The 17361-nt window shown below is 32.5% G+C and overlaps 1 pseudogene; it reads left to right on the top strand.

The window, feature by feature from the left end:
- Positions 1-588: 588 nt before the first annotated feature.
- Positions 589-8044, top strand: LOC114132485 (uncharacterized; annotated as a pseudogene).
- The last annotated feature ends 9317 nt before the right edge of the window (positions 8045-17361 follow it).

The raw sequence follows: 17361 nt of genomic DNA, 5'->3' as shown, positions 1-17361 counted from the left end.
ACCAAATCATACTACTGTTCGATCTCAATAAATTTGTCACTTCAAGTTTCTCTAACGGTTTTTTAATGCTTGCGATTATCGGCTAACCTTATTAATTGAAAAGTTTCTTTAGGCAATCCTTTTAATATATGTTCTGTCATATTCTTATTTATTTTATAACATAATCCTGTTATATTAATTATAAAGTCTTTATATGTTTCCCCTTTCATTAGTTTAAGGTTTTGCAGTTTTGCCATTAATAAATGTTTATTTCTTACTATTGTAAACTCTGCGTAGTGATCGCTCACTATCGTTTATAAATGAGTGCTTGACGTCTGCAGTTAGACCAGTTTGGTCGGAAAGGATTAGGTTTTCAAAAGTGAGACAAGACACAAAGTTAATATAAATGTTTATTAAAGTTAAAGTTTAACTTGTTAATAAAATTCATATAAATTTGAGGACAGCACGTTAAGTAACTGCCCGAGAAAATAGTTAATCTAAAATTTGGTCATAGACTGTGTCTATGTAGATATAAACTAAATCTAATTCTAAGACGGACAGAGAGCCGTATTTATATGGTTCTCTATACCCCCTGGTTGTACATGATAGAGACTAGGAGATGGACAAAAAGGCGAGTCAGTGATTGTTGTTATTGTAGCTGCGAAAAAGTGGTCTTACTCCCAAAAGTTAATTAACCCTGGGCTGGACTTGTTATTGTGCTACTACGCCAAGTCGTGCGCATTTGTAATTGTTGCGTACGGCTTGTTTGTTAAATCAACTTCTTAAATCGAAAGGTTGTTTTGTGAAAGTCTTTCCCATACGCCTTAATTCTTAGAAATCGCCAGCAAAATTAATTACGTATGGCTAAGAGTTCGGTAATAAAGTATTTACATGCGAAGGTCATGTAAATTAATTAAAAATAGACAAAAATAGTAAAACGACTCCGTCGGTTTACTACATCTGTTATTAATTCATTTTTGACTTCGTTCCATGTTATATTTTCGTTTTTTAATTTAATTTATTTTTTATAGTTCCTTTTAAATGGTTTTCAATTTTATTATTATTTATGTTCTGTTCACCTGAGTTATAATTATTATTTTCGGCCTTTAGAGTTATACGATCTATTGTCAAATCGTTACCTAACTTTTGTTTTATTAGTTCGGTGTTTTTGTCTACTTCTAATCTCTGAATATATTTAGCACTGTTTGAATTATTAGATGTATCGCCTACCCGATTTGAAGTGTGTAATTCGCTAAGAAGATTTTGAAATTGGCTAGATATATTAACGGTACCTATACTTTTCTTAGAATTTTCTTTATCAACAGTTTTATTTACTGAAGTTTGCTCACAATTTAAATGTATTGGTAAATTGTCCTCTGTAAAAGTTAAATCTGTTTCATTTAAGCTTTCTTCAAGGTCTCCGTCCTCCCTAAAACTTTTTATTGCTGCTTTTGCGAGATTCCTCAAATCTACAGTTGTTGACGAAATATCGCTATGTATATTACAAAATTCTAAAAAGCCCACTATTTCCGCTTTACTTAATAAATTTATCCACGCTACTGTTCTCTGGTAAATCATAAATTCAAATTTTTTTTGTGCTGGTAATTGATTAAATTCGTCTTTTTGTAACGTCTCAACTACGTATAGGGTACAAAGTGTAAATTTTTGAACCAGTCTTGCTGACAGTGGTATTTTTCCAAATCTGGAATTTTCAAAATAGCTACCTAAATCGATTTCTTCAATTTGCCGTAAAATATTTATTAGATTGGTTTCATTTATTTCGGAACTAAAATTTTCACTTAGATATAATATGTTAACTTTATCCACCTTAGCTATCTGGTTATTCGTATTACGTTTTATGTAAAATTTGTTGTCCATTAATTACTTTTATTTATCGAAACATTGTTTAAGTTTACTTACAATAGAAATGTCCTATCCTATTATTTATATAACTATGGTTTTACACTTATGTTTTCCTACTTACCCTATGTATTATATGCTCCTTAATGTATATATCTTTCCACAACGTTACTCATTTATTTCCTATACGCTTTTTCCTAATGCTTACAACCTCGTAAATTTCCAACAGACACAAAAAAATAATTCAAATAATTTATATTTTTATTGTATAAAATATTTTTCTACTAACATAACACACTTATTCCATTAACCCTAATTCTTAATACTTAAAATCTCATAAATTTTTACTTAATAATAAACCAAAAACAAAAAAAAAAAAAAACTCAATTATACTTAACCCAACAACTCTCTTAATTATCTTAATCTCTTATTCTCTTTTTTTCTTTTTACCTTAACTAATATAACTTAATAACTAATAATAAACAAAAATCTGAACCAACCACAAATATTTGTACCTTAACTACTTAAGAGCTTCGGCGCCTCCACCAATATGTAACGTGGTCGGGGATGACCCGTTAAATATATTATATTCAGGGAAGAAGTTGGTTTCCTTTGAATATGAGACAGCACAGGAGGGGCATAATGTACATTCATCATAAATCATAATATATTTTACATGTTTTGGTCTACGATACACATACATACACCTATATACATATATGCACGTATACTATATAATATATAATATGTGTAAGTATATAATATGTACCTACGGTTCTATATTATTATGTTTATAAATACATATGTAACAATCATTACAGGTGCATACAGATACATTAGATATTAATTCATTACCCGTGGTTTTTGATGATGATGTTGAATGCGAAATGTATACAAAATCGGGAGATATAAGGAAGAGGAAGAAATATGCGTTAAATATAACCAGTAGAAAACAAATAAAAATCGAACAGAGAAAAAAAATCATGTGGTACAACCAGGATGTGACAGAGAAACGTGTAGAAGAAAATGTGTTTTAAATATAACGGAAAATAGGCGTGTTGATATAAATCATCAGTATTGGGAAATTAACTGGCAAGCTAGAAGATAGCACTTACGAAAGTTTTGAAATTATTAGTCGTTCTAAAAACGAAAATACAAAAAGAAAAAATGTGTTTAAATTTTTTTAACAGATAGTGATGGGTTGCGAATTCAAGTATGTAAACCATTCTTTTTATTTACATTGGGATTTAAAAAAACCAATGATAGAGTGTTAGACGTCCTTAGATTAACACCTAAAGATAAAATTAAGCCAAATATCGATGACCGTGGAAGACAATTGTCTATTTATTATATAAGCATTTAGATTTAGTTACAAATAATCATATTGAATCGTTCAACCCAACAATATCCCATTACCGCCGTGAACACTGGCCAAATGTACGCTACTTGCCGAGCGATGTTATAATAACTTTCTTGCACCAGGATTTTTTGGAAAAATACATCGAACCAGAATTTTTTATTTCTTATCCATACTATAGAAATCAAGTTAAAAAAAATATATCTCGTTTACTCAACTTGGACATGAAGAATGTGAGATTTGTGAGAGCCTCAAAATTCACAAGCATTCTAAAGATCGATTGGTACCTGATTGTATTGTATGTGCAACCTATTTAACCCATATAAAAAAAGCTAATGCTGCTAGAGAATTATATCAAGAATACGACAAAAATAACAGTAACAACGAAGATAAATCGATTTATTTTTCAGTTGATTTTGCAAAAAATAATAATGCTACCAAGGTTAGACAAATTTAAAAAAGTTTTGTTCATTAAACGACTAGTAGCATACCACGAAAGTTTTGTACCTCTAGAAAAAAAAGGAAATCTACTGCCATTTGCTTGTGTGTGGTACAAAGGTTAAGTAAGGTAAAGTACAAAGGTAAAGTCAGTGGTTGCAAAAAAGAAGATTTAATTAGCACTTTTTTCAATTTTTTTACTAATCATCGTGATGCAAATACAATTACTATTTGGTTAGATAACTGTAGTAGCCAAAATAAAAATTGGTGTTTGCTATCATTTTTAGTCTACATAATAAATTCTAGTGAAATTTCTGCAAATGAAATTGTTTTAAATTTTTTTGAAGCTGGACATACATTCATGTCAGCTGATAGTTTCCATCACCAAGTAGAACAATCGCTTAGGTACGCACCAAAAAAAAAAACTTACGATTTTGAAGATTTTGTTAAAGCTGTAGGAGCAGCAAATAAATCAAAAGTAGATGTAAAAAATATGAATTATTTTTATTTTTATTTATGGATAGATTACAAATCACAACAAAAACTTAATAAATCATCAAATCATGTATTATTAAAAAATGTCGTTTCTATAAAAGCTGTTCGAAATAAATTTATTTTGTACACAAAATATAATTTTGAAGAAGCATATGCAGAGCTTGATTTTTTAAAGAAAAGTGTAATGAAAGTATCCGGAATGACTAGACCTCAACCATTGAAAGGACCTTGTGGTATTCCTGCTGAAAAAAGAAACGACATTCTTAACAACTTGATACAAGTTGTTCCACAAAATAGGAAAAAGTTTTGGGAAAATATTCCAATCCATAATTATTTAACTATTATCATATTTTTAATTTTATGATAAAATTAATTTATTTGTAATACAACTAATGGATATTCCAGTTCATAATTATTAGACTATTAATTTTTTTTTTTTAATTCTTGATTTTAATTTTTGATCAAATTTATTAATTTATAATAAATCTCATGTTTATAATTATTATACTTGAATTATTTATATAAATGTATATACGACATTTTACTCCAGTAAATACATTTTTAGACGATTTATTATTATTAAGCAATAATGCCGTAAAATTTACTTACGGCGTTTATCCTTAATTCATAAAAGTATTAACAGCTTAAATTGCAAAGTAATAACATAAAAGTAACTTTTATTTGTATAATAAGCTAAAAAAACTTTTAAATTATTATTCCATTGCATTCCTCGTCAAAAAAACTATAAAGGTGAATATATTTTATACTAAATCAAATAAACTAGCAAATAATAAAGGTATAATAAAATGAAAAATACAAAACTGCATTTTTCTCAAAACTAATAATTTGGTTTTTACGGCACTTTTGCTTAGTAGGGCAGTATAGAGGTGGCATTCCCTATGACGGACTGTATAGCCGAATTGAAGTCAAGACTAAATAAAATGTGTTAGTAACTCGATATTTTCTCACTAGATTGCGCTGGAAACAACATCAAAAAGTGATAACCATTAGCTGTTATGTTGATAGTGTAGTATAATAAAATTCGAATTTCATATTGTTAAATTGTTATTACTTATTTGTGACTTATTTGATATTTCAATTGCAATGTAAATTTGTTAAATAAAATCAAATAAAAGTGTATTTAAATTTGTTTAAAATGCCTAGCTGTTTTGTCTGTGCTAGATCCAGGACATCTTTAACAAAACTTCAAAATATTACTTTTCATAGGTCAGTTAACTACTTTATTAACTTAATAGTTAATTTATATAAATATTTCTTTCTATACCTTTAAGTATTATTTTTAACAGATTTCCTGCTGATCACAAGATCCTGGAAAAATGGTACAATTTTTTAAAAGAAAATGGTTTAGATGTAAGCAAAATTAAAAAGTATAGCTTAATATGTTCTAGTCATTTTGATCAAAATTTATTCATTGAAAATAAAAGTTATAGAACATTAATCAAAACAGCAGTTCCTAATATTATAATTTCTAGAGTGAAGAGTGTAAGTTTATCATAATATTTTTTTGCCATTTTAATGTATTTTTTATTTGAATAATTTACTCTATAATTGTTCTAGGAAAAAGCTATATTTCCCGAAAAAAAAATTTGTTTGGCAAGAACTTCCATGCCTATTCTTGATGTTAAAAAGTCTTTAGTAAAAGTAACATCTTTGTAATACATATTATATATGTAATATTAATTAATTACAGTTCAATTTATGTATTTTTATGTATCTACCAACAGAACTGATAGTGAAACATCAGATAAAGAATTGCCACAATCGGATGTAGTAAAAAGTTGTTTTTATGAGAATCGTTCTATTCAAGTAATTTTATTTATTTAATAATACTAGTAGTATAATAAGTCATTACAAAATTGAATTTGTCATTAAGGTATCTGCTAAAAATATTGACTGTGAAGGAGTGTCTTTATTAGATACCTGTTTGAATACTACAGTTGAAGTAATTTTTCTTTGCAATTAAATTTAATCTTGAAACATTAAATATATTTTATTATCTAACACAGTGGTTTTCAAACTGGGTGCCGCAGCCTACCAGTGTGCCGCGAGTATCCACTTAGTGTGCTGCGGTTTTCCGATTGCATTGAATTCTGCAAAAGAAAATAAATTAATAATTAATTCAAAACAATCTTGTTTGTCTAAAAAAAAGTCAGTGTGCCGTGAACATTTTTTTAAGTTTACGGCGTGTACCGTGTATCATAAAAGTTTGAAAACCACTGATCTAACATTTGGTACGTACTCATATTTAGTTAAGGACAATGTGGATCCTTCATTTTTGGCTGCTTCTAGTACCATTGCTGTTGACGATACACCAAGGCGACGTTGTTTGAAGCTTTGATTTAATAAATTGTCAAGACAAATGGCCTCAAAGAAGAAACAAGTAAAAACACTTCAACAAGCATTAAGGCGTAAAGAAAAAAAAGTGCATTTCTAAAAAGTATTATTCTTTAGTTGAAAAAAGAAAATCTTATAAATGACGACGCCACAGACATCTTATTAAATTCACTTGGTAAATACAAAGATTTAATTACTAATTGGTCTAAAAATAAAACCGGTCAAGTGCGAGTTGGACTCGCGCGCCGAGGGTTCCGTACAAACCTGTAGGTATATAAGTAAAAGTTCAACCAACACGACAACCGAGTCACAGTTATGATATTTTTATTACAAAATGAAATTTATAGCATTAAAATATGAAAAGCTAGAGGATCATAAATTAATGACAAAGGTATCTTTATCGTTCCAGTCATCCTTCATTTTATATTAACATCTATCATTTATTTTATAATATAACAAGGGCAAGCTTTTTTATCAAAGTTATTTATTTATATTTGAAAATATTATCAAATTTACTGAATTATTATTAATGTTTTTATACTTTAACCCGGCAACGACGGGTAATTCAGCGTGTTATATTTTATTGTAACAAGCTGATTGAAAAATTTTGTCTCCTCTCAATACATAGAGGTAAGTTGCGGCCATTGCGGTGACTACAATTATATTTATCTACGCGTTCATGAGATAAGAAGTAGTAACTTTGAAATTTTCAAAATTGTCAAAAATATTTTATTTTTATATGATGAAACTAAAAATGTATGGTTTTCATAATTTTTCCTATATCTATACTATAAAACGTGACTCCGTACGAAATTTCAAGAATCTAAGTTCACGGGAAGTACCCTGTAGGTTTTGATTTCCGTGCGAGTTTCGAAAATTTGCGGAAATTTGCGGCCTAAAGGCTGTATCTTTTGATTGCGTTGGCTTAGATGGTTGATTTTTCTACAGCTTCCAGGGACAGTAGACTTGAGTATCATATAGAAATTTCAGTTTGATACCTCCACGCGTTCCTGAGAAAAACGGTCTTGACAGACGAACGGATGGATGGACAACAAAGTGATCCTATAAGGGTTCCGTTTTTTTATTTTGAGGTACGGAACCCTAAAAATAACAATAAACAAGTTCCCAAAAACTATAGCCCAGCTATAAAACAATTTGCTTTGTCCTTGCATGTTTTTTTCAGCTAAAGCTTATAAATACGTAAGAAAGCAATTTAATACCATTCTATCCCATGTTCGAACTTTGTCAAAATAGTATTCGTATGAGGATGCTAAACCAGGGTTCACTGGCGAAGCTTTAAAAATGCTTACCTTAAAAGTAAAGTTTGCTAATAAACCAGTAATTTTTAGTTTAATACTCGATGAGATGGCTATTCGTCAGCAGCTTGATTTTGATGGACAAAATTACTATGGGAGAGTAGATTTGGGAACCGGTAAAGAGTATGATAGTTTGGAATTGGATAAAGAATGCTTAGTGTCTATGGTAGTGTCTATTAATGAAAATTGGAAAATACCTGTCGGGTATTTTCAAGCGTCTTCATTAACTGGTGCTCAAAGCTGAGCTTACGAAACATGCATTAAACTTATTAAAAGAAACAGGAGTTTCTATAGCTAGTTTAACGTTTGATGGTTATTCTTCGAATTTAAAAATGGCACGTATATTAGGCTGTGATTTCAATGCAAACAGACTAAATAGTATATTTGATAATATTGCTGTATTTATGGATCCAGCTCATATGGTGAAGCTTGTGCGGAATTCTTTTGGCGAGAAACGGGAATTTATTGATAGTGATGGTAAGCAAATATATTTCAATTTAGTAGAAGAATTATTTTTGAATCAAAATTTGATTAAGAGTGTCACCTAGCGAAAAAATTAAGAAATAGTCATATATTTTTCTTCAAGCAGAAGATGAAGGTAAAGTTAGCTACACAACTGTTAAACCAATCTGTAGTAGATGCGTTGACATTTTGAAAGTATAATATTAAAGTCTTCAAGAATTTTCTAATGTATGTATGTAACAGTAAGGTTTATAGAAATGTTCAATGCGGCGTTTGATATTATGAATTCTAGATCTATCTGTAAAGACAATTCCCAACAAGTGTTTGAATTTACAAAGTTGATGACATAAGAGGACTAAAAATTAAAGATAATGGCTTATTTGTATCTGTATTAGAGTCAAATAGAAAGACTAGTGTTCTAGGATTCATTGTATGTTTGAATTCTACCTTACACTTATACTCAATTTTCATTGATTCAGATATCAAGGACCACATTAGAATGTACAAAATAAGTCAAGATCATTTGGAGTTGTTTTTTAGTTCAGTAAGAGCAATGGGTGGTTACAACAATAGTCCTTCAGCACGCCAATTTCAATCCGCATATGAAAAATTAGTAGTACAATCACATAATGTTGATAATTTTAGTACTGGAAACTGAATTCCTTTGGAAAATATTGATATACTGCATTATTCCAATTCTGATCTTATTAAAACAATAAAAAGTTCCACATATAACTATAATAAAGATACTATCTCTTCTGAAAAACATATTGAAGAGGTCGATTCATTTATAAATGACCATGACTATATTTGTAATCAAAGTTTATATAATTTTTCTGATTTCTTTAAGGAGGTAATAATTTATATCGCAGGATTTGTTGTACATAATTTGTTATCAACCATTAACTGTGATACTTGTCAACAAGCATTATGTTCAAAAATCAGAGAACCATTTTGAAATTCTTTAATTGCTGTTAAAAATAAAGGAGGTGATAAAGGTGGCCTAAATTATCCCAGCGACGATGTTATTTTGATTTGTATGCAAACTGAAAATTTATTAAAATCATTCAATTATCAAAATCGACCTATAAATACATTGCATCTCCAAACTAAAGTTCTTTATCATTTTTACAACTCTAATATATTTATTTCATGAGAATCACACAGTCTAGAAAATAGCAGTCCATTAGCTGATCACTTAACACTATTAATAAAATCAATTTCATTTACCTATATTAAGCTTAATGTAAATTATAGTTTAAAGTCAAAAAATGAAACTCCATCTTTAAGAATGTGGTACAATAAAACGACACTATTAAAAGGACAGTAAGATGTTATATTTGTATTTATTTTTCAATTAATTATATTTTTATTTGTTATTTATTTATCTTTTATTATTATTTTTTTTTTTTGTTATGATGTTGCCAAGACGGGTTTTTTCAGTATTATAAATTTAAAACAATGTGAATAGTGAAATGGTACCTCACATCGTTGTACAATGTACATAGTAAAGGAGATGGTGCCTGTTTATTTAATTTACTATCCTATCTTATGTACGGTCAGCTAGTATATATTATATATATATCTTCTATATACATATAGGAGACCGCCCCGATTCACTCATCAACGCCCAGACCAAACCGCTGGGTATAGGGACTTCAAATTTTATACAGAGGTTCCTTAAGCAACGTAGAGGCGAACTAAGAAAGGATTTTTATAAATTCCCATTTTAAAGGGTTCGCCAACCGAGCCTGCCATTGATAATTTCTACGCGAAGATTGGTTTATGCCGTACGCTAGACTTGTCGTTCGCCGAAACACGCGACTATGTGCTTGAAGGCTTAAGATCACATCAACAGGCGGAATGGGTGTCTAGGCGAGTGCAGGCCGATCGAGACGGTTTACTGTCGGATATCCACGAATGGGAACGTGTACGCACTAAACGACAACATCTATTTCTGCCAAACACGACGAATCTCAAAAATGACCATTACGATGGGTCGTCGTCAGTACCAAACACGCCCAAAATACTAAACGAACTGAAAGCCGTCAACTCCGACTGCGAAAAGCCGTTATTGAAAACGCCTAGTAATTTCCTGTGCAGTAAGAAAAATCCATCGCGGACAAACCGCACAGAGATTACGTGTTACAACTGCAGAGAGGACGGACATATTTCTCGAGACTGTCCGTGGCCCAACGGCCGATGAAATGTACGGGCTGTGGTTCTAACCAACACCGACGAAGCCGGTGTCCAGACCGTGAAGCCAGGTCATCGACCGAAACTAATACAAGTCATCAGTTGGCCAACTACGTGAACTTGACCGCTACACGTCAATCGGTAAACCTATAAGTAGTATACATTTGTATGTTCTGAGCACTTTTGACTGCGGAGATTGTAAAATTTTAAGGAGGATTTTTCCCCTCAAACTTTTTTTTTCTCCGCTGTACCAGTAAAAAACACTGATTCTCAAACACCATAATGTATGTTCTGCGAACTTTTGACTGCGGAGATTTTTAAAATTTAAGGTATCGTTTCCGCCTTAAACCAATTATTTTTTCCCCTGTTACACATAAAGTTTAAACAGTGTATACACACTTCAACACTATTTATTTCCCTTGTAAGTTAGAAATTCAGGTTACACTGTAATTTTATTTTTAATAAATTATTGATAAAAGTCGTTTTATTTAATTCATTCCAGTTCAGACAATTCAGTTAATATTCAACCATCGTTCAATCAGGTTCTGTTATTTTTAATCAAGTTTAATTCAGTTAAGTTTTTTTATTTTTTATAAAAAATGAATTTTCAATAAATTAACAACAGTTTTTGTTCACTTATTTCGTTAGTACGAAACAATGCATATCCTACATATCCAGAATTTACTACATTTATATCAAGATTGAAAACATTCAATTTATTTCCGTTGACTTCATCTCAAGATAAATACTCATTAGCTGAAAGCGGTTTTATATATTCAGGGAAAAAAGATATTGTTGAATGTTTTTGCTGCGGTATTATATTGCATCGTTGGGAAAAAGAAGATAATCCATGGATTGAACACTCAAGATGGAATCCGAAATGTGTTTTTGTATTATTATCAAAAGGAAATCAGTTTATTGAAAATGTAGTAAAAAAATATGGTAAGATTATCGATATTTGTGATTGTGATTGTGGATCTAGGTCATATGATACTGTTGTTTAGTACATAAAATAAATAATTTTTTTAACTTTTTATATTTTAATAAAAACAAATCTGAATTTAATAAACTTAAATGTGTTAATAACTTATTTAATACCTCGTGAACGTATAGCCTAGTGGGGTAACGCGTCTATTTTAAATTTAATGTGTTAATGATTTTTAAAAAATGTTTCAGGTTCTATCGAATTAGGTAGGTAAGTATAATAACTCTTTACTGTTTAGTTTATCGAACTAGACACTATACGTTCACATTTTTTTTCTTTTTTTCTTTTTTAACCTTACATTTGTTTAGTATACAACATGTATGGATAAAGAAAACTTGTTAGTTCGAGCTAAGCTGTCTAGTGATTATATTCATATTTCTAGAAAAAAATACTGTTTACTGTTTTTTTTTTTATTTTATCAATATGAATCCATCAGTTGTTGTATCAAAATCTGTGTTCGATATTCGTCCTTTTAGTAAGAAAAGTGCAACCGTTGGACTTCTAGTTAATAAGCAAATTTCAATTATTATATTATTAGAATGTAAATTAACTAAAAAAGTTGTAACGTTAGATCTTGATCAGTGGTGTAAGTTAATGTGCGAAAACAATTTTTATACAATTATCGAAAATTTGCATACTCGTTGTAAACGTGTTAAGATAGCTGATAATTTTTTCTACTCTGTTAATGTAAACCAATCAACTATAGTTTTATATTATAATGATAATTACATAACATTATCTCATATTGATCTTCATCGTTTGAAACAATTACAACATTGGATTGACTTGTATATTGTTGAAAAACAGAAAAAATTGGAATCATACGAAAAAACGTTTGATACAGCTTATACGTTAATAAAGTCTGACGGTTACCATCATCTTGTCAACCAAACGAATTTACAAATCAATATATTCAAAATTATGATTTCAGCTACAGTAATATACAAAGTGAAGATTGTTCATTTATGTACGAGTTATTACAATTTCATTTTTAATTCATTGTCGAACATGATATTACAAGATTTAGTGATTTAATATAAAAAAAGTTTCTTAATTTATTTTAATTTATCGTTCTTGTTAAAAAAAAATGTAAAATTAATACCACTTATATACTAACTTTCAATATTTTTATTTTTATTTTTTTTATTTTTATTTTAACCTATAAATGAATTATTATTATTTTTTTTTTTATTAAATAAAATTAATCCAACACCATATCCTATTACATATATTTTATAAGTTAATTTTTTTTTGGTCTGTGTCTGAGAAGCTTCTTGGCGGGATGTGGCATCATTTTGTCGAAAACAGATGGAATGAGCGTCACCATTTCTTTGGCTGTAGTTAAATCATTCGGATGCTGTCCTGTTAAAGATATTATGAGTGAGCATTCAGCATGCTTCCATCTAAAAAAGTTAGGTTAGGTTAAATTAAATGTTATTATAAATATTTCACTTGAGTTAAATATATATATTATTATTATTATTATTATTACCTATCTTGCAGAGCAACATTAGCAATTTTAGCACATTTATAATGTGCTATAGTCCAGTAATCTACAGCCGTATTGTCTACAGGTGTCTTAACCGTTAATGAACAATCATCCTTTTTTATATTCAAGGTGTTCTCTGCATCGGTTGGTATAGTTGGATCTGTTATTAAATCCAATATTTTGTCTGTATAACAGATAGCAGTGCTCTATAAAATAATAATTAAATTATATTTTTTTACTTTTTCGTAATATGTCATAAATTTATAAAACTCACCTTTTTCGTCTTTTTCGATACCGGTTTCTTCTCCGGTTTCACAGCTAACCTTTTCGATGTACCTTTTTTTTGAGATGTTGTTGCAATATTATCCTATAATTAAAATAGACGATAAGCTGATGACGGTTTACAAAATCAATTTTTCATAAAATATTTAAAATTTTTTTTTAAAAAAAGTCTTTTAATTTAAACAATTATATACTATATTGTAATAAAAAAAAAAAAAGTTTTTTACTTACTTCGGACACAACAACCGACTTCTTGTCATCGCTTTTAAATGAGTAGCAGGACATTTTTTTTTTATTTAAAAAATTAAATTAATGTTATTAAAAAAGTCTAGATTGTAAAATCTGTTGAAGTATACTGAATATACTGTATCGATGAGTCTTTTATATATGTAACCACTTCTACTCCTCCTCCTCTTAAGTCTAAAATAATCAGTTCAGCTAAAACACTAACTAGAATAAAATTTGAAAGGTTTTGTAATATTTGACCAAGGTACGTCCTTTCATAATCGAAAAAAATAGAATCTAATTAATTGCTACATTACAAATGTAATATCTAATACAATATGTTACCGTAGACGGATATTTTAATTCTACCGATCAATGTACCGTATTCGCTTTTAAGAGGTGGCGAATTTAGACTATAAAAAATCATAAGCTCCATCATGAATACAGCTAGTTCAGTAGAAGCACTAGAAGCCAGTATATTTTTTTCAAGCATCTCCACGCTAACACAAATGTAAGTACTGTAACGTGCCACGTACAAGCAGTAGAATGATGTAGTATCGAATGGTTTGTTTGTAAAAAAATGAAGACCCTTGAAATATTTTGTTGTAAGTGTTTTTTATTAAAAAATATTCTAAGTCCAATTAATTAAATAAATTAAACTTGTGAAAAATATTCTAAGTCCAGGAGACATAAATATTGAACTGGGTGACGTGAAGGTGCTCGCTCTAACTCAAGTGGATCACGTCTGATTTGTTCCTAATCTGGGCCCCCTTATATATCGTCCAGGGACTTCCGCAGTACCTTCAAATCTTTGATGGTCTTCTGCACGTGTATCCGCTTCTTCCCACGCATTGCGTCATCCGCGCGATAACGTGCGTCAATTATAAGACTATAATATTCTACCGGGTGGTAATTATACATCTATATATTCTACCCGGTAGCAAGCGTACGTACGATGATCTGTCTTTGACAATGTAAATATTGTGCCGGCGTTTATGTTTATGCTTAAGGAAATCTTAACTTGATCATCTGCTCACTTTAAGAACATTTGTTGTACCCTTATCGTATTTATAGAAATGTTTGTTATACCCCCAATGTTTAGGTAATTATTAGCTATGGTAGGTAGTAATTTATAGCCCGGCTGCACGAGCATGCCACCTGGCGCGTCCCCAGGTTGCGGATAGGGGAAAGTCCCGCAGATATGCAGGACAGCCGCGAAATAAGCCACACCTTCGGGATGGTCGAATAAGCGGTCGCGGACAAGCTCACCGCCGGGGGAACGATCGACCCCTGGAGTCTAGTAAGATCAGGGCAACAACGGAAAGCAAGCGAGACGACGCGAGGCTGTCGTTGTCGGTGTAGGCCAAGCCACCATTGAAGCTTGATGATGAGTTCCATATACGACGATAACGCTACTTCCCCAGGAGGTTTGGATTCCCTCCAGGAGGCTACTCTACTGACACAGCAAGGGAGGTCAGTGGGGTCGAATGGTGATCCCAAGACCACCGGCGTTCCTGCACAGGCGTCGGTGGGCACCCACGTGGGTGTTCAGATATGTGCCCAACAGGCAAAGGAAACTGGTAAACAAGGAGATAAGGACACGATTACGCAAACAAAAACTGTTGAGGCTGCACTGCGGGCGTCGGCACGGAACACGCAGTCAAAACCAGGCTTGACCAGAGCGCAAACCGAGGCCAAGTATGGGGTCCTCTTGGATGCAGCGATGGCCGGCATCGGGAAACTCGAAGCGGCAGTCAGTGCGGCTCCAAACACCAAAACGGAGATCAAAACCGGCATGAGGGATCTGGTCGTCACTCTCAGGGAGTTCCATAAGCTCTCCAAGGCCTTGGGCCTCACAAGGACTGGGGATACTTCGGAACAGCGATTGGCGGCGATAATGCAAGCACAGCAGCAGCAACAGCAGCTACAACAGCAGCAGTATCAACAACAGCAGCAGCAGTATCAACATATGATCGAGGCTAGTGCCCAGACGAAGGCCACGCTCTCCGAGATCCAACGTCAGATCAGCGCACACGAGGAAAAGCTGACTGCGATAACAGAGGCACCAGCATCCCACCATGCTGGGCAGCGGCAACGGCAGCTCCCACAGCAACGTGAACAAGTGAAGCAGGTATCCAACAATACTGTACCTACTGAGGAGGAAAGTGAATTCACGGTGGTCCGTGGCAAGAAGGCCCCGATAAAGACCAAAGCGGAAGCTCCGCCAACGGGGCCCGAACCCAAAAATCCACCATCAAAGAAAACAGAAAAGCGGAGGCACGCTCCCAGAGCACAGGCTGTGGTCCTAGAGAAGCCGGCCAACAAATCATACGCAGACACAGTTAGGGAAGTCAAAGAGGCAGTCCGGAAGGGACCTTTCGATTTTGAGATCTCCGCCAGGAGAACCAAAGCGGAAAATCTCATACTTGAGACTCAGGCCAAGGAACACGCCGACGACCTTGCCGGAGCTCTAAAACGTCAATTTGGCGATTCCAGGAGCATCAGGCGTCCTTCGCCGAGCATCACCCTGTTGCTCATTGGCATCGAGGACTCCGTTGATGAAGATGAGCTGCTACGAACGCTCGCGGAGCATAATAACGAGCTGATACCAACTAATATGGTCAAGATCCGCGAGGGTACTAATGGAGTTCGGCCAGCTATAGTTAGGGTTCCTCTGGCACCCGGGAAGAAGTTAGCCCGCCTTAAAAAGCTCAGGGTTGGCTGGGCTATTTGCCGCATTAAGGAGCTCGCGAGCAAACAAGGCTGCGCCAAGTGCTCTGCCCCAGACCATGATACAAGCGAGTGCAAAGGCGAGGAGACCAAGAGGTGCTTCGGATGCAAGTCGGTGGATCATTTGTTGACAACCTGCACACTCCCACGCAAGGATGCAAAGTCTGGAGAGACAGACCGAAGTCAAAGCATCCAAGTGCTGACTTGTACTGGAGTTTGAAAATGCCATAATTCTACTTCTGGATCTGGTGCGATATTTCGTCTGGATCTCCTGGTACCGCTTATTGTGCGCCATGATTGTTTTTCTATGCATCTTATTATAGTTAGAACAATACAGATAATTGTTATTTTACTAATTACATATAATAAATAGTCGTGTCTGCGTTTACTGTGTCGTATTTGTTCTGTTTTGGCATCTTTGATCACCATTTCTTTAATTTCCGTTGTTGATTTTGCGACTATATTTGAATCGAACATCTGGTTGGTTCGAATATACTTATTTTCCAAAATATTAGTCGTTAACCTAGCATATCTATTTTCAGGTTCTTTAATTTGTGAATTTGGTACAAAATCAATTAGTTCAATATCTGTTTCGACTTTATGTGGAATCAATAGGTCGCGTGACGCATAGGCTTTACACGTTTCGTTTAAAGATAGTATATCTACTCTTTCTAGGAAATGATTTGTACTTCTCTTGTCTTGGTCGCATGTAATAAATATAGTTTCTCCTGGTTTAGCATAGATCCATTTGTTTTTGAACTTTAATTTGTGAAATAGATTTGCTCGCAACTGTCTGGAACCTCTTTTGGCTCTTGTAGTAAAAGCACCTAGCATATAGGACGTCCGCTTCTAGGATGTAAAGGATAAATTTCAGGACATAAAAGGAAATCGCCGGAATGTTTACAAAGGATTTGATTAATTTCATCATAGACTGAATACATTTCTTTAGATTTACTTACAGCTAAATACTTATAATTAGGTTTTATATAAACACAATTATTATTATTACAATCTGGTAAAGGTATTAGCTGAAAAGTGTCAATTCGTATTGATATACCGAAGCTATATTTAAAATAAAAACAATTTTGTCATTTGAATAATATATCGTTATATCTGAGAGGGGTATCATTTCTTGTACATTACTTTCGTTTAAATCTATGGGTAAGTCTGTACCACTTGGCATCCCTACCTT

Source organism: Aphis gossypii, unplaced genomic scaffold (assembly GCF_020184175.1).
Source record: "Aphis gossypii isolate Hap1 unplaced genomic scaffold, ASM2018417v2 Contig00386, whole genome shotgun sequence".
In the NCBI taxonomy this organism is placed as follows: Eukaryota; Metazoa; Arthropoda; class Insecta; order Hemiptera; family Aphididae; genus Aphis; species Aphis gossypii.
Note: the sequence above shows the minus strand (reverse complement) of the source record. Positions and strands in the feature narration are given on the sequence as shown.